At 42.7% G+C, this 20,477-nt stretch overlaps 1 pseudogene; it reads right to left on the reverse strand.

Moving 5' to 3' along the window:
• Positions 1-5,123: 5,123 nt before the first annotated feature.
• LOC101038851 (pescadillo homolog pseudogene) lies at positions 5,124-7,029 on the reverse strand (annotated as a pseudogene).
• Positions 7,030-20,477: the final 13,448 nt, after the last annotated feature.

The raw sequence follows: 20,477 nt of genomic DNA on the forward strand, positions 1-20,477 counted from the left end.
AACATGAGAAGATTGGGGCTAAAAAGGGAGTTGTTGATTCTCCACCAAAGAACCTCTGTGACAGGGCAGTGCTAATGGTCGCAAAGCACGGATTATCCGATATTCACTTTTAAGTTTTCTGTTTTGTCTTGTTCTCCAAATGAATTCTTTAAATCTTCACGAAGGGTTATTAGCAGGAATATTAGGAAGAAAAATGTGTAAGAGAACAGAAGTGATCCTAGAGAAGGGGGAAGAGTTACTTTGAGAAGTGAGCAAATCATGTAAACATCCGCAGGAGAGTTTGGGAGATTTTAGGCATAAGGACTGAATTCTTTGCAGGACCACAGGATAAGGACTCAAATTATAGATAATTTACTATTAAACTGAAGATTTTTGTTGTTGTTGTTTGTGAGTTTTTTTTTTTTTTTTGGAGACGGTCTTGCTCTGTCACTCAGGTTGGAGTGCAGTGGCACGATTATGATTCACTGCAGCCTTGAACTCCTGGGTTCAAGCAATCCTCCCACCTCAGCTGCCTAATTAGCCAGGACTACAGGAGCACAGCACCACACTTGGATTTAAAAAAAAATTTATTATTTTTGGCCCGGGACGGTGGCTCATGCCTGTAATCCCAGCACTTTGGGAGGCCGAGGCGGGTGGATCACGAGGTCAAGAGATCGAGACCATCCTGATCAACATGGTGAAACCCCGTCTCTACTAAAAATACAAAAGATTAGCTGGGCATGGTGGTGCGTGCCTGTAATCCCAGCTACTCAGGAGGCTGAGGCAGGAGAATTGCCTGAACCCAGGAGGCGGAGGTTGCGGTGAGCCGAGATCGCGCCATTGCACTCCAGCCTGGGTAACAAGAGCGAAACTCCGTCTCAAAAAAAAAAAAATTATTATTTTTTGTAGAGATGGGATCTCATTGTATTGACCAGGCCAATCTCAAACTTCTGGCCTCAGCAATTCTCCTGCCTTGGCCTCCCAAAATGCTGGGATTATGATGAGCCACTGTGCCCAGCTAAACTGAAGATTAACTTTAGATATCAGGAGATTTCATATTCACTTGGGATACACACTTTGTTTTTCCTTTTGCTTTTTATTCTCCTTCTGAGTTAGCTTTCTATATTTCAGATGTAACCATATTCCCCTGATAAATCATACATAGGGAGCCATATGCTATTTTAAAAAGTTATTTCTTTACTTTCAATATAAAATAAAATATATAGTACAGGTCAGTCAGAAATAGGTAAAGTGTAATTCAATTTTTGTCATTTCAGACCTTTTAATATATGCATAGATATATGTAAAAATATAAACATATGTAGATAGTTGTAAAATGTGATTATATATTTTAATGTTCTGTAACCTTCCTTTCCAACTTATAAAATAATACTGATTTTCTATGTCAGCACCTAGTGACATTAGCATCTTTAATAGCTGCATAATAGCTACTGAATTGATGTCCTAAATTTTATTGAAAAATTTCTTATTGAATACACATTTATTTCAAAATTTTCACTACTATAAATAACTGCATATTTATCTTATTCGCTTGTTTTCTTGGCATCTATGCCTATTGATGACTTCTTAAATATTTTTGACTTAAGGATTTAATAATAAGCACACAGGGAAAAATCTATGCTTTGTACATTTTGTACTCAATTTTTACTGTGGATGTAAAAGGCTGACGTTTTCAGCAAGTAACTGAATGTGCTGTTTCTGGGTTTTTCAAGCAGCTGCTTTTAAAAAAAGGAAGCATGTTACACTCTTCCTTAAAAAATCCATTTATGAAAACTCTCATACTGTGCTGACAAACTTTAAAGAAACTTAACAAGGATGAACCTAAATCTCACATACTACTTCTGGAATTCAGCAGAAAGAACAAGTTTGATTGTTATCTGACTTATTACTCGTTTCGTTTGATTGTTATCTGACTTATTACTCGTTTCTTTTCCAGAGAGAATAAGGGAAAAGATTCTATATTATAAATCAGTGGTAATATCTTATACTTGGAACATTGACAATAAAGAAAAGATAAAAATATTTCTGAAGCCCACCAAGTTATCTTTGACCATTTGTAATGGCACTTTTATTATGGATTTAAGTTTTTCTTAGAGTTTACATTTTTTTCTTTTTTCCAACTTCTTCAGCCTAAATGAAAATTTCTGGTCTCTGAGATTGTGTTCTTCATGATGAGAATTCGTTGTTCAGTTTGCTTTCCTTTGCCTTAAAGTTTTCTGGAATCTTTATATGAAAGCGTTTTCTTTTTCTTTTTTTTTTTTTTTGAGACGGAGTTTCGCTCTTGTTACCCAGGTTGGAGTACAATGGCGCGATCTCGGCTCACCGCAACCTCCGCCTCCTGGGTTCAGGCAATTCTCCTGCCTCAGCCTCCTGAGTAGCTGGGATTACGGGCACGTGCCACCATGCCCAGCTAATTTTTGTATTTTTAGTTAGAGACGGGGTTTCACCATGTTGACCAGGATGGTCTCGATCTCTTGACCTCGCGATCCACCCGCCTCGGCCTCCCAAAGTGCTGGGATTACAGGCGTGAGCCACCGCGCCCGGCTAAAGCGTTTTCTAACCCTAACATAGAATATGTTTAAATGGAAAGGAAAATAGGCATGGAGTGGGTGTCACTGTTTCAGTCCTTGTTCTTCTACATAACACAGTGTTGAGAAACGCCTTGAACTTATTTAAACCTTGACATTCTTATCTGCAAGATGCAGAAATTATTAATGATTTTACAGAGTGGCTGGCAAGATGAAAGGAGGCCATGTGCTTGAAAATGCACAGAACACCCCCTGGGTAAACAGTGGGTCCTCTGTGCTTGTTAGACAGGATTGGCCTGACTTCTGCAAAGGCCTTAGTTTCCTTTATTTGGTTCTTCTATATGTTAGAATTTGGTATTTGTGCTTCTTCTTTGCTCATGAAGTTATATTTTCCTTTTTCATATTTAATACCTGATATATTTTTTCTCTGAGTCTCGCTCTGTCGCAGAGGCTGGAATGTAGTGGTGTGATCTTGGCTCACTGCAACCTCCGCCTGCCGGGTTCAAGTGATTCTCCTACCTCAGCCTTCTGAGTAGCTGGGATTTACAGGCATGCGCCACCATGCCCGGCTAATTTTTGTATTTTTGGTAGAGACGGGTCTCACCGTGTTGGCCAGGCTGGTCTCAAACTCCTAACCTCACGTGATCTGCCCACCTTGGCCTCCCAAAGTGCTGGGATTACAGGCGTGAGCCACTGTGCCCACCCCTAATATCTGATTTTTAAAGTGACTTCTTAATTTTTAAAGGTCTAATTATTTTTTAAAGGTTGATACATACTTTCCAGACTTTATGATTTTGAAGAAGTAAAAAGACTTCTGCAATGCCGTTTTCTCCCCTGAATATTCTTTCTTGTTGGCCATCATTGAAAACACAAACTCACGTTTGCAATCCTGCATTCTTGGACAGGAATAGCATCAGCATTTTGATGAACTAAGAGGTTTGCCATCTTGTCCTACATTTTTGCCTGATCTCTATAACTGGGCTCCACTCCTGCCTCATATCCTGTTTCTATTTTTAACTCTAAAGGAAACATTCTCCTGTCCTAAGCCGTCTCTTTAATCTGATCAGTCTGTGCTTTCCCCGGACTTCAGTCATTCTAATTCTGTCACTATTTACTGGACCTATTTTTAAATAGTCTACTTCTATATACTGCTTTTTTGTTCTTTTAATTTTAAATTCTTGGATTTAAAGTGCATTGAAAATTGAATTTTTATTGTGTGCCGCTTGGATTGTGAAATGATTCAGTTGCTAAAGCCAAACACAAACAAAAAACATGGTTTAGAAGGCACTTTTGAAAATGCAGTGAAACCACCATTGGCGGGGAGGGGGGTGGTGGTGGTGGTGGTGGTGGTGGTGGTGGTGGTGGTCTCTGAGGGTAATTTATAATGTAATACTATCCTCTGCTTAAACACTTACAAGTTTGTTTTTTTTTTTTTTTTCCTGTATCACTTATTTACTTATATAAGGATTTAAAATAGGATTATCTGACATTATTGAACTGGAATTTGTTTTGAACCTTCAATTAAGAGTACCAAGAACAGAGTTAATAGGTTCTTTTTTATATATACTCATAACATCACTCTGTGTAAATCTCATGACATCTTTTGTAATTATCTAGTCTTCGAACAAGATAGTCAATTCTTTGAGGGCAGGGATCATGCTTATTTTATTCCTTGGGCTTATCACAGTTTCTAGCATGCCTGAACTAAGCTGCATTAACTAAGTTACGGAATGAATGGAGTAACGCTTTAAATAAAAATGGTCTCCATGGTACACCCAGACATTATTTTAGAGCAAGAGTCAAATCAGTGGAGGTGTATAAAATACCGTTTGAACAAAATATTCTAAAACTAAAGTAGATTCTTTTTTTTTTTTTTTGAGGCGGAGTTTTCGCTCTTGTTACCCAGGCTGGAGTGCAATGGCGCGATCTCGGCTCACCGCAACCTCCGCCTCCTGGGTTCAGGCAATTCTCCTGCCTCAGCCTCCTGAGTAGCTGGGATTACAGGCACATGCCACCATGCCCAGCTAATTTTTTTTTGTATTTTTCGTTAGAGACGGGGTTTCACCATGTTGACCAGGATGGTCTCGATCTCTCGACCTCGTGATCCACCCGCCTCGGTCTCCCAAAGTGCTGGGATTACAGGCTTGAGCCACCGCGCCCGGCCTTTTTTTTTTTTAACAATTGGCACAAAAGTCCAGTCATTTAATAGCAAATGCTCCCCCCACCCCAACCCCATCACAGCCCCCTGAGAATCATGGGTCCAATTGTGTGGGAGGGGGCTGTGGAAAGCCAGGGTGAATCTGGGCAGCAGGTGAGGGGCTGGGTGGGCCCCTGCACCTCATGTCACTGGCTCCTGGGAGCACAGAATCAGGCCGGGCACAGAGGCCTCTTCTCTGCTTAGGCACCAGCAGGGCAGCTCCATCCAAGGGAAGGCCAGGGCTGCCCATTGGCCCAGCCAGAGAGCATGAGGGATCAGGGCTGGCTGGAGAAAGGAGAAAAGAAATGACTCTGGACCATCACACTGAGGGCCTCTGGCCTGCCCCTGCCACGCTCAGCTCCTGGGAGCTGGCCTCAGCCCCGAGGGGCTGCCCGCGCTCACTCCGGCCTTGCCTTCCTGGCCTTCTTGCCAGACTTCACCGCCTCATCGTGGGCTTTCCGCTTCTCCGCCAGCTCGTTGGCCTCTCGGATTTTTCGCCTCTTGCCAGACATGATCTTCTGGTGCATGCCCTTCTCCCGCGGCTTCATCAGCATGATGGCCAAGCTCTCTGCCTCCTGGGCCAGCCGCTGCTTGTCCTCCAGCTTCAAGGTGCCTGCCATCACCCGGGCTTCCCCTCTGTCCTCTGCTCTTCCAGGGCTGCCAGGCTGGCCTCCTCCTCCGTTTCTGAACCAGCCTCTGCATCCTCCTCCTCATTTTCTCCCGCTCCATCGCCATCCCCTTCGTGCTCTTTGTCCTCTTCCTGCTCTTCTCCCGACTCATTCAGGTTTCCTGGGTCCTCTCCCCGCTGCAGAGCCAGCAGCTTCAGCTTCTCAGCTGGGACGTACTCTCCTCCCTCCTCAGTCACAAAGGGTAAGAGGTGTGGGGGCAGCTGCACCCCAGGGCCGTACTCTGCCACGGGGAGGAGGAGCCGAGCCTTCACCGAGTCCAGCACCCGCTGGGGCTGCACGCGGCACCTGCCTGGGACGGAGGTCTGCTGCCCAGGCCGGTCCACAGTCTTGGTGAGCGACGCCGGAGTCCGTGACCTCGCAGGTGGCCCCGATGCACAAAGACACGTCCCAGGACACCGCCCCCCGAAAACTCCTGATGACGAAGGCCAGGGCCTCGCGGGGCACCTCTCGGTTCAGGAAGAACTTCAGGCCCCCAGAAAGCTTCTTGTGCTTCTCCTGCGCCCCCAGCTCCTTCCTGCGGCCTTCCTCCCCATCGGCGGGACACTCACCCACCTCTGCCTCCTCTTCCATGGCAGGCACCGCCGCGCGGGCCAGGCTGGCACTGGGGGCCGCCAGTCTCTCCGCAGAGCTCTCGGAGTCCAGCGCGCAGGTGCCCTCACTGGCCGTCACCTCTGCTTGGACTCGTCCCTTGAGCTTCGGGGGGCAGTGGAGGCTGAGCGACTGGTAGAGGCAGAAGTTGACGAAGCCCAGCAGGGTGGTGTAGACCTCGGTGAAGGTGGCCGTGACTGTAGTCCACGTCTGTCGGGTGGTCATGGGAGAAGGCGGACGGCGCGATCCACCCGATGGGCTGCCCCAGCCCCTCGGCCTGGGAGTAAGTGCCTTTGATGGACAGGAAGACCTTGCACAGGGCACGGGCGGCAATGATGCCTGCAGGAACTCCACGGTGAGCCGGCGGCGCCGCTGAATGGTCTGCACGTGACACTTGGAAAAGAGGAATCACATGGAGAGGGCGTTGTCCAGGTCCCGCAGGGCGTCAGTGAACGTGGGGGACCGTTCCTTGATGATGTGGTCAAGTTTGTAGTGGGCTTATTGTCCTTTTTTTTTTTTTTAAAGATGGGGTTTCACCATATTGGTCAGGCTGGTCTCGAACTCCTGACCTCAGGTGATCCGCCCACCTCAGACTCCCAAAGTGCTGGGATTACAGGCTTGAGCCACCGCGCCCAGCTTTAGTGTCCTTTAGACGTGCGGGGTTCCACTCGCTCTTCCCATAGGCCTTCCGGAGGTTCTGGACGAACACCTTGTATTCCCGGAGCTTGTTGACTATGGGTTCATGGAGGAGAAACCTGATGTCTTTAATAATAAGGTAAAAAGTTCCGGTCGCTGTAGAACCCTTGTTAACCTTCTGCTTGTGTTTGGGTTCGTGGGGATACATGCCCTTCAGAATGCACAGCCGCCTAAAGTCAGCCAGGCTCAGCTGGAGCTGCTTCTGAGCTTTGTCCCGGGGGATGCAGTTGGTGGCTGAGCCTCGTTCATACGTCTTCTCAAGGCTCCCAGCGTCCCACGTTGAGTAGCAGATTACGGGCCGCGCGGACAGACCGAAAGTAGATTCTTTCATTCATTTATTCCATAAACAAGCTTTCATTCAGTGCTTAGTATTATGTTCCAGGCTTAGTATTATATGGCATATGGAATCATTGGTAGTTTTATCCTTTGAATTACTTTATAAATTTAAATTTTGTTTTTCATAGCTTTATTCTAGGTTTCAGGCTCTAGATGTCTGTTGGTATTTTATATCCCTTGCATTTCTCTTAGGGACCTTCGTGACAGGAGCCTATCTTCCTCTATATTTCTTTTTTTTTTTGAGACGGAGTTTCGCTCTTGTTACCCAGGCTGGAGTGCAATGGCGCGATCTCGGCTCACTGCAACCTCCGTCTCCTGGGTTCAGGCAATTCTCCTGCTTCAGCCTCCTGAGTAGCTGGGATTACAGGCACGCGCCACCATGCCCAGCTAATTTTTTTGTATTTTTAGTTAGAGACGGGGTTTCACCATGTTGACCAGGATGGTCTCCATCTCTTGACCTCGTGATCCACCCGCCTCAGCCTCCCAAAGTGCTGGGATTACAGGCGTGAGCCACCGCGCCCGGCCAGCTTCCTCTATATTTCATTTCTAAATTTCAGACTTTTTAAAACGGTGCTTTCCTTTGCCCTACCTGTGAGTTTCATAAGCTTTTGACAACTTACTTGGTTAAAAAAAAAACTCTGTTAGATTATTAATATATATTAATGAGCTCATATATTATTACTCTGTGATATAATATTTGTGTTATCTCAGAAATAGCTCATTAGGTTTTCCCCAATAATATTTTATACTTCCGATATCATTTTCCCTTGGCAGAGTTGCTTTCTGAGCATGTATATGTTACTCTTGCGTATGAAAAGGTAAAATCCGATGCATATTTTAAAAATAATTTCATCCAGATGGTTAAATTTTGGAAATATCTTCTCACCCAAAGGTGGGGTTTTCCATACTTAAAAGTAGGTGTCTAAATTGTTGAAAATATATTTTTTTTTCTATTTAAATTTTAATTTTTCTTGCTGGAATTAGACTATAAAATAAAATTTTGTGTGTTTATCTTTTACCTGCAATTTTGCTAAACTGAATTATTATTTATAGTATTTTTAAAAAATATACTTTAAGTTCTGAAATACATGTGCAGAATGTGCAGATTTGTTATATAGGTATACACGTGCCATGGTGGTTTGCTGCTTCCATCAACCACATTAGGTATTTCTCCGAATGTTATCCCTTCCCACCCACGCCACCCCTCCAGCAGGCCCTGGCGTGTGATGTCCTTCGCCTTGTGTCCAAGCGTTATCATTGTTCAACTCTTACTTATGAATGAGAACATGCAGTGTTTGGTTTTCTGTTCCTGCATTAGTTTACCGAGAATGATGGTTTCCAGCTTCATCCACGTCCCTGCAAAGGACATGAACACATCCTTTTTTATGGCTGCATAGTATTCCATGGTGTATATGTGCCACATTTTCTTTATCCAGTCTATTATTGATGGGCATTTGGGTTGGTTCTAAGTCTTTGTAATTGTGAATGGTGCTGCAATAAACATACATGTGCATGTGTCTTTACAGTAGAAAGATTTATAATCCTTTGGGTGTATACCCAATAATGGGATTGCTGGCTCAAATGGTATTTCTGGTTCTAGATCCTTGAGGAGTCACCACACTGTCTTCCACAATGGTTGAACTAAAATACACTGCTAACAACAGTCTGAAAGGATTCCTATTTCTCCACGTCCTCTCCAGCATCTGTTGTTTCCTGACTTTTTAATGATCGCCATTCTAACTGGAGTGGGATGGTATCTCAATGTGGTTTTGATTTGCATTTCTCTAATGACCAGTGATGATGAGCTTTTTTTCATGTGTTTGTTGGCTGCATAAATGTCTTCTTTTGAGAAGCGCTTGTTCATATCTTTGGCCCACTTTTTGATGGGGTTGTTTCTTGTAAATTTGTTTAAGTTCTTTGTAGATTCTGGATACTAGCCCTTTGTCAGATGGGTAGCTTGCAAAAAATTTCTCCCACTCTATAGGTTGCCTTTTCACTATGATGATAGTTTCTCTTGCTCTTTATCCAATTTGCCAGTCTGTGTCTTTTAATTGGGACATTTAGCCCATTTACATTTAAGGTTAATATTGTTATGTGTGAATTTGATCCTGTCATCATGATGCTAGCAGGTTATTTTGCCTGTTAGTTGATGCAGTTTCTTCATAGCATCGACTGTCCTTACAATTTTGTATGTTTTTGCAGTGGCTGGTACCACTTTATCCTTTCTATATTAAGTTCTTCTTCAGTAGCTCTTGTAAGGCAGGCTTGGTGGTGACAGAATTCCTCAGCACTTGCTTGTCTTTATTGCTCCTTTGCTTATGAAGCTCAGTTTGGCTGAATAGGAAATTCTGGGTTGAAAATTCTTTTGTTTAAGAATGTTGAGGCCGGGCGTGGAGGATTACGCCTGTAATCACAGCACTTTGGGAGGCTGAGGCAGGTGGATCACAAGGTCAGCAGATCGAGATCATCCTGGCTAACACAGTGAAACCCTATCTCTACTAAAAACACAAAATAATAGCCAGGTATGGTGGCACGAGCCTGTAGTCCCAATGACTTGGGAGGGTGAGGCAGGAGAATCACCTGAAGTCAGGAGGTGGAGGTCGCAGTGAGCAGAGAGCGTGCCACTGTACTCCAGCCTGGGTGACAGGGTGAGACTCCGTCTCAAAAAAAAAAAGAATGTTGAATATTGGTCTCCACTCTCTTCTGGCCTGTAGGGTTTCTGTAGAGATATCTGCTGTTAGTCTGATGGGCTTCCCTTTGTGGGTAACCTGACCTTTCTCTCTGAAATGAAGGACATTTTCCCTTCATTTCAACCTTGGGTCAATCTGATGATTATGTGTCCTGGGGTTGCTCTTCTCATAGAGTATCTCCGTAGTTTCTGAATTTGAATGTTGGCCTGCCTTGCTAGGTTGGAGAAGTTCTCCTGGATAATATCCTCAAGAGTGTTTTCCAACTCGATTCCGTTCTCCCCATGACTTTCAGGTACACCAGTCAAACGTAGGTTTGGTCTTTACGCATAGTCCCATATTTCTTGGTGGCTTTGCTTGTTCCTTTTCATTCTTTTTTCTCTAATCTTGTCTTCATGCTTTATTTCATTAGGTTGATCTTTAATCTCTGATATCATTTCTTCTGCTTGACTGATTCAAGTATTGATACTTGTGTATGCTTCACGAAGTTCTCATGCTGTGTTTTTCAGCTCCATCAGGTTATTTATGTTCATCTCAAAATTCGTTATTCTAGTTAGCAATTCCTCTAACCTTTTTTCAAGGTTGTTAGTTTCCTTGCATTGGGTTAGAACATGCTCTTTTAGCTCAGAGGAATTTGTAATTATCTACCTTCTGAAGCCTACTTTTGTCAATCTATAAAATTCATTCTTCATCCGGTTTTGTTCCCTTGCTGGCAAGGAGTTGTAATCCTTTGGAGGAGAGAGGAGTTCTGGGTTTTGGAATTTTCAGCCTTTTTGCACTGGTTTTTCCTAATCTTCACGGATTTAACTACCTTTGGTTTTTAATGTTGGTGACCTTCAAATGGGGTTTCTGTGTGGATGTTTTTTTTTGCTTATGTTGATGCTGTTCCTTTCTGTTTGTTAGTTTTCCTTTTAACAATTAGATCCCTCTGCTGCAGGTTGGCTGGAGTTGGCTGGAGGTCCAGCCTCCTCTTCACCAGTGGAGGCTGCAGAACAACAAAGATTGCTGCCTATTTCTTCCTCTGGAAGCTTCATCCCAGAGGGGCACCCACCAGATGCAAGCCAGAGCTCTCCTATATAAGGTGCCCCTTGATTCCTGCTGGGAGGTGTCTCTCAGTCAGAAAGCATGGGTGTCAGGGATTCACTTGAGGGATTCACTTGTCTGTCTTTTAGTGGAGCTTGAGTGCTATGCCGGGAGATCCTCTGCTCTCTTCAGAACCTGCAGGCAGAAATGTTTAAGTCTGCTAAAGTTGCATTCACAGCTGCCTCTTCTCCCAGGTGCTCTGTCCTAGGGAGATGGGAGTTTTATCTATAAGCCTTACTGGTGCTGCTGCCTTTCTTTCAGAGATGCCCTGCCCAGAGAGGAGAAATCTAGAGAGGCAGTCTGGCTCCAGCAGCTTTGCCAAGCTGCGGTGTGCTCCACCCAGTCCAAACTTTCCTGTGGCTTTGTTTACAGGGTGAGGAGAAAACTGTCTACTCAAGCCTCGGTAATGAAGGACGCCCCTTTCCCCACCAGCTTGAGCATCCCAAGTCAACTTCAGTCTGCTGTACTGGCAGTGAGAGTTTCAAGCCAATGGATCTTAGCTTGCTGAGCTCTGTGGGTGGGGGTGGGGGGTCTGCTGAGCTAGACCACTTGGTTCCCTGGCTTCAGCCCCCTTTCCAGGGGAGTGGATGTTTCTGTCTTGCTGGCATTCCAGGCACCACTGGGGTATGAAAAAAATCTCTTGCAGCTAGCTTGCTGTCTGCCCAACGGCCGTCCAGTTTTGTGCTTGAAACCCAGGGCCCTGGTGGCATAAGTACCTGAGGGAATCTCCTGGTCTGTGGGTGGCCAGGACGATGAGAAAAGCATAGTATCTGGGCCAGGTGGCATTGTTCCTCATGGCCAAGTCCCTCATGGCTTCCCTTGGCTAGGCGAGGGAGTTCTCTGACCCCTTACACTTCCCAGGTGAGGCAACCCACCCTGCTTCAGCTCACCCTCTGTGGGCCACACCCACTGTCTAACCATTCCCAGTGTGATGAGCTGAGCACTTCAGTTGGATATGCAGAAATCACCCACCTTCTGCATTGATCTCACTGGCAACTGCAGACCAGAGCTCTTCCTATTCGACCATCTTGCCTGCAACTCTTGAACATGTATTTTTATATAGAAAGAAAGTAAGTTGGCCAGGGGCAGTGGGTCACACCTGTAATCCCAGCACTTTGGAAGGCAAAGGTGGGTGGACCACTCGAGATCAGGAGTTTGAGACAGCCTGGCCAACATGGTGAAACCCTGTCTCTACTAAAAATGCAAAAATTAGCCAGGTGTGGTGACTCATGCCTATAGCTCCAGCTGCTTGGGAGGCTGAGGCAGGAGAATTGCTTGAACCTGGGAGGCAAAAGTTGCAGTGAGCCAAGATCACACCACTGCACTCCAGCCTGGGTGACACAGCAAGACTCCATCTCAAAAAAATAGAATAAAAGGAAAAAGAAATAAAGTTGTAGGAAACACTTTGGTAAAACATGACTAGAAAGAAGTCATGTTTGATTTGTCAACTTTTGAAAAGAGATGAAATAAGGAAAAAAGCAAATAAATCAAACCATTTTTTATAAATTAAAAGTAAACAACCATATATTCTAAATTATAAGGTTTCCCATATTCTGAGGACTAAGATTTAGAGTTTTGGGAAGTTAATAGGATATAAACCTCAAATATAGTTGGAGATTAAAAAGATGTTTTCAGCCGGGCGTGGTGGCTCAAGCCTGTAATCCCAGCACTTTAGGAGGCTGAGGCGGGTGGATCACGAGGTCAAGAGATTGAGACCATCCTGGTCAACACGGTGAAACCCCGTCTCTACTAAAAAAAATACAAAAATTAGCTGGGCATGGTGGTGCGTGCCTGTAATCCCACCTACTCAGGAGGCTGAGGCAGGAGAATTGCCTGAACTCAGGAGGCGGAGGTTGCAGTGAGCCGAGATCGCGCCATTGCACTCCAGCCTGGGTAACAAGAGTGAAACTCCGTCTCCAAAAAAAAAAAAAAAAAAAAAAAAAAAGATGTTTTCTTGAGATGTAAATAATTCGAATGCTGTGGCAAAACAGCAAGGCCCACACTTCTTCTACTTTATCAGTTCAACGTAGCAGGGCCAGAATTCAAACTCAGGTTCATAGAGCTTCCATTTACTTTTCAGCAAAGAGCACTGGGTAAATCAATACATTCTTTCTTGTTTTTCACTGTTCCTCTGGAACTATATACAGGTGTGCTGTGATCACAAAGGACTGAAATCAGCACACAATGTAGGAACTCTTGTTCGTCTGCATTGCTGTTTTTCTCTGTTTGCTCTTCTGATGGTAAGTTCTGTTAAAATTATCTTTCTTGTCTTTAATTTCTGAGTCGACACAAAGAAAATATTCCTTTACGAAACATATTATTCCTCTTTCTGAAAACGCTGACACTTGACTTTCATTTTAGGCAAGCTTTTACTGTCTCTGCTTTTGGGAACTGCAGCGAATGATTAAGAGTACCAGAAGAACTTGTCATCGATAGCATTCCTGTTAGAACATTTCACAGGGACTAGAAATCTTTTTAGACTATAAAAGTGGAACGGAAAGAATAGGAATTAGCCCTTTCTTAGCAGGGTTGCATTATTATTATTATTTTTTTAATTATTAAGAATGATGAACTGTTACACAATAATGGGGAAGTTGTGACTGGGTGACCCAGAGAGAAACTATAGCTAAATTTCACTGGGATCCCATTTCTCATTCTGTTTTCCTCTGACTGTGATCACTGCTGAATAAAACAACACAGCTGAGCAGTAGAAAACATTTTAAATCAGTCTCCCTGTCCTCACCTGAGCCCTCAGTTCTATCATTCAGCTCACTCTACCACAATCTGTAATACGTCACTTATTCATATTTAACAGAAAATAAAAATAGCTTTGCTGAAACTCTTCTACCAAGTTCATTACTGAGCTGCACTCTACAAATCCAAAAGACTTTTTTTTTTGAAGTCTATAGTTTATTGTATTGTATAAATGTTAGTTTCTTAGTTTTGGTAATTATACCATTGTTACATAACGTGTTAACATTAAGGGAAGTGGGATGAAGGGTAAATCTTTCTTTAAATTAAATTGTACAGACTGGGTTTCATCATGTTGCCAGGCTGCTCGTAAATTCCTGAGCTCAAGTGATCCACCCAGTTCTGCCTACCAAAGAGCTGGAATTACAGTCATGAGCCACCGCATCTGGCCAGGAACTTTCTATGTAGAGAGGAACTTCTTCTAACTCTTTTGTACATTTAAAATGAATGGAATAAGTTTTTTAACGTTTTTAAAATCTGGAGAGCTTTACAAAATGTGGATTTTTGATACTCCTGTCCTTGATACTCTGACTCAGCAGGTTGGGAGTAGAATTCAGAATACATCTGTCTGTCTGTCTGTCTGTCTATCTATCTATCTATCTATCTATCTATCTATCTATCTATCTATTTTTGAGACAGCATCTAACTCCGTTTCCCAGGCTGCAGTGCAGTAGCACAATTACAGCTCACTGCAGTCTCCACCTTACAGGCTCAGGGGATCCTTTCACCTCAGCCTCCCGAGTAGCCAGGACCATAGACCTGCACCATCATGCCCAGCTAATTTTATATATATTTTGCAGAGACAGGTCTCACCATGTTGCCCAGGCTAATCTGAAACTCCTGGGCTCAAGCAATCCCTCTGCCTTGGCCTACTAAAGTGCTGGGACCCCAGGCATGAGCCATCATGCCCGGCTTCCCTATTTTTAAAAGAGCTACTGATTGGCCGGGTGAGGTGGCTCACGCCTGCAATCCTAGCACCTTGGGAGGCTGACACAGGCAAATTACTTGAGGCCAGGAGTTCAACACCCACCTGGCCAACATGGCAAAAACCCTGTCTCTACTAAAAATTAAAAATGGCTGCATGTGGTGGTGCTCTTCCCTAATCCCAGCTACTCTTGAGGCTGAGGCAGAAGAATAGCTGAAACTGGGAGGTGAAGATTACAATGCCGAGATCGTGCCACTGCACTCCAGCCCAAGTGACAGAGTGAGACCCCATCTCAAAAAAAAAAAAAAAAAAAAAAAAAAAAAAAAAAAAAAAGCGGCCGGGCGCGGTGGCTCAAGCCTGTAATCCCAGCACTTTGGGAGGCCGAGGAGGGTGGATCACGAGGTCGAGAGATCGAGACCATCCCGGTCAACATGGTGAAACCCCATCTCTACTAAAAATACAAAAAATTCGCTGGGCGTGGTGGCACGTGCCTGTAATCCCAGCTACTCAGGAGGCTGAGGCAGGAGAATTGCCTGAACCCAGGAGGCGGAGGTTGCGGTGAGCTGAGATTGCGCCATTGCACTCCAGCCTGGGTAACAAGAGCGAAACTCCGTCTCAAAAAAAAAAAAAAAAAAAAAAAAAGCTACTGATGTTATTTTGATTATTAATGCAACTTGATTTGAGGATTATGGAACTGGGGACTCAAGAGTGGAGGAAAAAAAATCAATCTCATTTTCCCCTAAACTATGCATGTGAGATTATCCATCATTAATTATGATTTTTAAAAACATTATTAAATTTTAATTTTTTAAATTATACCTTAAGTTCTGGGGTACAAGTGCCGAAAGTTCAGGTTTGTTACATAGGTATACACGTGCCCTGGTGGTTTGCTGCACCCATCAACCCATCATCTACATTAGGTATTTCTCCTAATGCTATCCCTCCCCAAATCCCCCACCCCTTAACAGACCCCGGTGTGTGATGTTCCCCTCCCTGTGTCCATAGGTTCTCATTGTTAAACTCCCACTAATGAGTGAGAACAAGCAGTGTCTGGTTTTCTGTTCTGTGTTAGTTTGCTGAGAATGATGGTTTCTAGCTTCATCCATGTCCCTGCCAAGGACGTGAATTCATCCTTTTGTGTGGCTGCAGAGTATTACACGGTGTATATGTGCCAGATTTTCTGTATCCAGTTTATCATTGATGGGCATTTGGGTTGGTTCCAAGTCTTTGCTATTGTGAACAGTGCTGTAATAAACATACGTACATGTGCATGTGTCTTTATAGTAGAATGATTTATAATCCTTTGGGTATGTACCCAATGATGAGATTGCTGGGTCAACTGATATTTCTAGTTCTAGATTCTTGAGGAATTGCCATACTGTCTTCCACATGGTTGAACTAATTAACACTCTCACCAACGGTGTAAAAGCATTCCTATTTCTCCACATCCTCTCCAGCATCTGTTGTTTCCTGACTTTTTAATGATCAGCATTCTAACTGGTGTCAGAGAGATACCAATGAGATGGTATCTCAATGTGGTTTTGATTTGCATTTCTCTAATGACCAGTGATGATGAGCTTTTTTTTTTTTTTTAAATGTGTGTTGGCTGCATAAATGTCTTCTTTTGAGAAGTGTCTGTTCATATCTTTTGCCCACTTTTTGATGGAGTTGTTTTTTTTTTGTTGTTGCAATTTGCTTAAGTTCTTTGTAGATTCTGGATATTATCCCTTGTCAAATAGATAAATTGCAAAAATTTTATCTCATTCTGTAGGTTGCCTGTTGACTGTTAGGATAGTTTCTTTGGCTGTGCAGAAACTCTTTAGTTTAATTAGATTCCATTTGTCTATTTTGGCTTTGTTGCCAGTGCTTTTGGTGTTTTAATCATGAAGTCTTTGCCCATACCTATGTCCTGAATAGTATTGCCTAGGTTTTCCTCTGGGGTTTTTGTGGTTTTAGGTTTTACATTTAGGTGTTTAGTCTCTCTTGAGTTAATTTTTGTATAGGGTGCAAGGAAGTGGCCTAGTTTCAGCTTTCTGCATATGGCTAACCGGTTTTCTCAACACTTATTATTAAATAGGGAATCCTATCCCCATTTTATTGTTTTTGTCAGGTTTGTCAAAGATCTTATGGTTGTAGATGTGTGGTCATATTTCTAAGGCCTCTGTTCTGTTCCATTGGTCTATATCTCTGTTTTGGTACCAGTACCATGCCGTTTTGGTTACTGTAGCCTTGTAGTATAGTTTGAAGTCAAGTAGTGTGATGCCTCTCCTGCTTTGTTCTTTTTGTTTAGGATTTCTTGGCTATGTGGGCTCTTTTTTGGTTCCATATAAAACTTAAAGTAGTTTTTTTTCCATGAAGAAAGTCAATGATAGCTTGATGGGGATAGCATTGAATCTATAAATTACTTTGGGCAGTATGGCCATTTTCATGATATTGATTATGCCTAACCATGAGTATGAAATGTTTTTCTGTTTGTGTCCTCTCTTATTTCCTTGAGCAGTGGTTTGTGGTTCTCCTTGAAGAGGTCCTTCACATCCCTTGTAAGTTGTATTCCTAGGTACTTTATTATCTTTGTAGCAATTGTGAATTGGAGTTTACTCATGATTTGGCTCTCTGTCTGTTTTTGGTGTATAGGAATGCTTGTGATTTTTGCACATTGATGTTTCATTCTGAGACTCTGCTGAAATTGCTTATTAGCTTAAGGAGATTTTTGGCTGAGATGATGGGGTTTTCTAAATATATGACAATGTCATCCGCAAACAGAGACAATTTGACTTTCTCTTCTCCTAATCGAATAGGCTTTATTTCTTCCTCTTGCCTGATAATCCTGGCCAGAACTTCCAATACTATGTTGAATAAGAGTGGTGAGGGCTGGCATCTTTGTCTGGTGCCGGTTTTCAAAGGGAATGCTTCCAAAAACATTCCCCAAATGGGCAGTTTTTGTCCATTCATTATGTATCGGCTGTGGGTCTTTCATAAATAGCCCTTATTATTTTGAGATATGTTCCATCAGTACCTAGTTTATTGAGAGTTTTTATCATGAAGGGCTGTTGAATTTTATCAAAGGCCTTTTCTGCATCTATTGAGATAGTCATTTGGTTTTTGTCATTGGTTGTTTATGTGATGGATTACATTTATTTATTTGTGTATGTTGAACCAGACTTACATCCCGGGTGTGCAGCTGACTTTATCACGGTGAATGAGCTTTTTGATGTGCTGCTGAATTCAGTTTGCCAGTATTTTATTGAGGATTTTCCCATCAATGTTCATCAGTGATATGGGCATGAAATTTTCTTTTTTTGTTATGTCTCTGCCAGGTTTTGGTATCAGGATGATGCTGGCCTCCTAAATTGAGTCAGGGAGGATTCCCTCTTTTCCATTGCTTGGAATAGTTTCAGGAGGAATGGTACCGGCTCCTCTTTGTACCTGTGGTAACATTCAGCTGTGAATCCATCTGATCCTGGGTTTCTTTTGGTTGGTAAGCTATGAATTGTTGCTTCAACTTTAGAACTTGTTATTGGTCTATTCAGGGTTTTGTCTGTTTTCTGGTTCAGTCTTGGGAGGATGTGTGTATCCAGGAATTTATCATTTCTTCTAGATTTTCTAGTTTATTTCTATAGAGGTGTTTATAGTATTCTCTGATGATAGTTTGTATTTCTGTGGGATTGGTGGTGATATCCCCTTTATTATTTTTTATTGCATTTTTTAAATTCTTCCCTCTTTTATTCTTTATTAGTCTGGCTAGCAGTCTATGTATTTTGTTGATGTTTTCAAAAAACCAGCTTTTGGATTCATTGATTTATTTGAAATGTTTTTTGTGTCCCTGTGTCCTTCAGTTCTGCTCTAATCTTGGTTCTTTCTTGTCTTGTGCCAGCTTTTGAATTTGTTTGCTCTTGCTTCTCTAGTTCTTTTAATTGTGATTTTAGGGTGTCAATTTGAAATCTTTATGTTTTCTCTTGCGGGTATGCAGTGCTATAGATTTTCCTCTACACACTGCTTTAAATGTGTCCCAGAGATTCTGGTATGTTGTGTCTTTGTTCTTATTGGTTTCAAAGAACGTCTTTATTTCTGCCTTCTTTTTGTTAGTTACCCAGTAACCATTCAGGAGCAGGTTGTCCAGTTTCCAGTTGTGTGGTTTTTAGTGAGTTTCTTCATCCTGAGTTCTAATTTGATTGCACTGTGGTCTTGTGACCAAAATGTGCATGATGGGCTCAGGTTGCTCCCCAATAGGATGTGTTCTTCCAGGCCTTTGGTCCCTCATTCACCCAAGAATGGAGGAGAGGACCCTGCCAGGTGCAGTGAGCTCATTCAAGTAAAATCAAATCTTAAAGAGTTTTGCAGAAAGTGATTTATTTAGGTAGAGAGAGAGAAAAAGGAATATGTGTATACACACACACACGCGCGCTCACGCACACACACACACACACACACACACACAGAGAGAGAGAGAGAGAGAGAGAGAGAGAGAGAGAGAGAGCGAGCTCCCATGCTGTCATGAGAGGGGATCCAGAGATGGAGTCCGAACAGGTGAGAGAGAAGGGGATTTCTAACCTGGGAATTATTCCCGCCTCATTTAAGTTTTTTGTCCTATGAAAGGAGTTTCTTTGAACTTCCGCTGGAGTGATTGATCTTTGATTCTGATATCTGATTTGTTGTTTGCCCCACAGCCCTCTCATAGCTTTTCACAGGCTTTTCTAAACAAAGGAAGCTCACCTGGGTAGTCTATCTACCCATGTGTGTGCAAGTTAAACAAAGACCTCTAAGCTCCTGGATGGAGACGTGAAAGAAGGCAGGTTGGGGACATCACTAGGAAGTTCTTGCCTTTGAAACCGCACCGTTTGTGGACCCGGGAAGAGAAGTTAATTACATTCCCTCAGTCTGAGATACTGTTTGTTATGATTTCTGTTCTTTTGCATTTGCAGAGGAGAGTTTTACTGCCAATTATGTGGTCAATTTTAGAATAAGTGTGATATCCTGCTGAGAAGAATGTATATTCTGTTGATTTTGGTTGGAAAGTTCTGTAGATGTCTATTAGGTCCTCCTGGTCCAGAGCTGAGTTTACATCCTAGATATCCTGTTAATTTTCTTTCTTGTTGATCTATATTGACATTGGGGTGTTAAAGTCTCCCACTATTATTGTGTGGGAGTCTAGGTTTCTTTGTAGATCTCTAAGAACTTGTTTTATGAATCTGGGTGCTTCTGTATTGGATGTTTATATATTTAAAACAGTTAGCTGTTCTTGTTGCATTGATCCCTTTACCATTATGTAATGCTCTTCTTTCTTTTGATCTTTGGTGGTTTAAAGTCTGTTTTATCAGAGAGTAGGATAGCAACCTTTTTTTTTTTTTTTTTTTTTGCTTTCCATTTGCTTGGTAAATCTTCCTGCATCTTTTTATTTTGAGTCTATTTGTGTCTTTGCATGTAAGATGCATCTCCTGAATACAGCACACCGATGAGTCTTGACTCTTTATCCAATTTGCCAGTCTGTGTCTTTTAATTGGGGCATTTAGTCCATTTACAATTAAGATTAATATTGTTACATGTGATTTTAATTCTGTCATTATGATGCTAGCTTGTTATTTTGCCCATTAGTTGATACATCATCTTCATAGCATTGATGGTATTTATAATTTGGTATGTTTTTTCAGTGGTGGTACAGCTTGTTCCTTTTCATGTTTAGTGCTTCCTTCAGGAGCTCTTGTATGGTAGACCTTGTGGTGAGAAAGTTTCTCAGCATTTGCTTGTCTGGAAAGAATTTTCTTTCTCCTTCACTTATGAAGCTTAGCTTGGCTGAATTTGAAATTCTGGGTGGAAAATTCTTTAAGAATGTTGAATATTGGCCCCCACTCTCTTTTGGCTTGTAGGGTTTTTGCCAAGAGATCCACTGTTAGTCTGATGGGTTTCCCTTTGTGGGTAACTCAATCTTTCTCTCTGGCTGTGCCTAACATTTTTTCCTTCATTTCAACCTTGGTGAGTCTGCTAATTATGGGTGTTGGG

Source organism: Saimiri boliviensis, chromosome 7 (assembly GCF_048565385.1).
Source record: "Saimiri boliviensis isolate mSaiBol1 chromosome 7, mSaiBol1.pri, whole genome shotgun sequence".
Taxonomy (NCBI): domain Eukaryota; kingdom Metazoa; phylum Chordata; class Mammalia; order Primates; family Cebidae; genus Saimiri; species Saimiri boliviensis.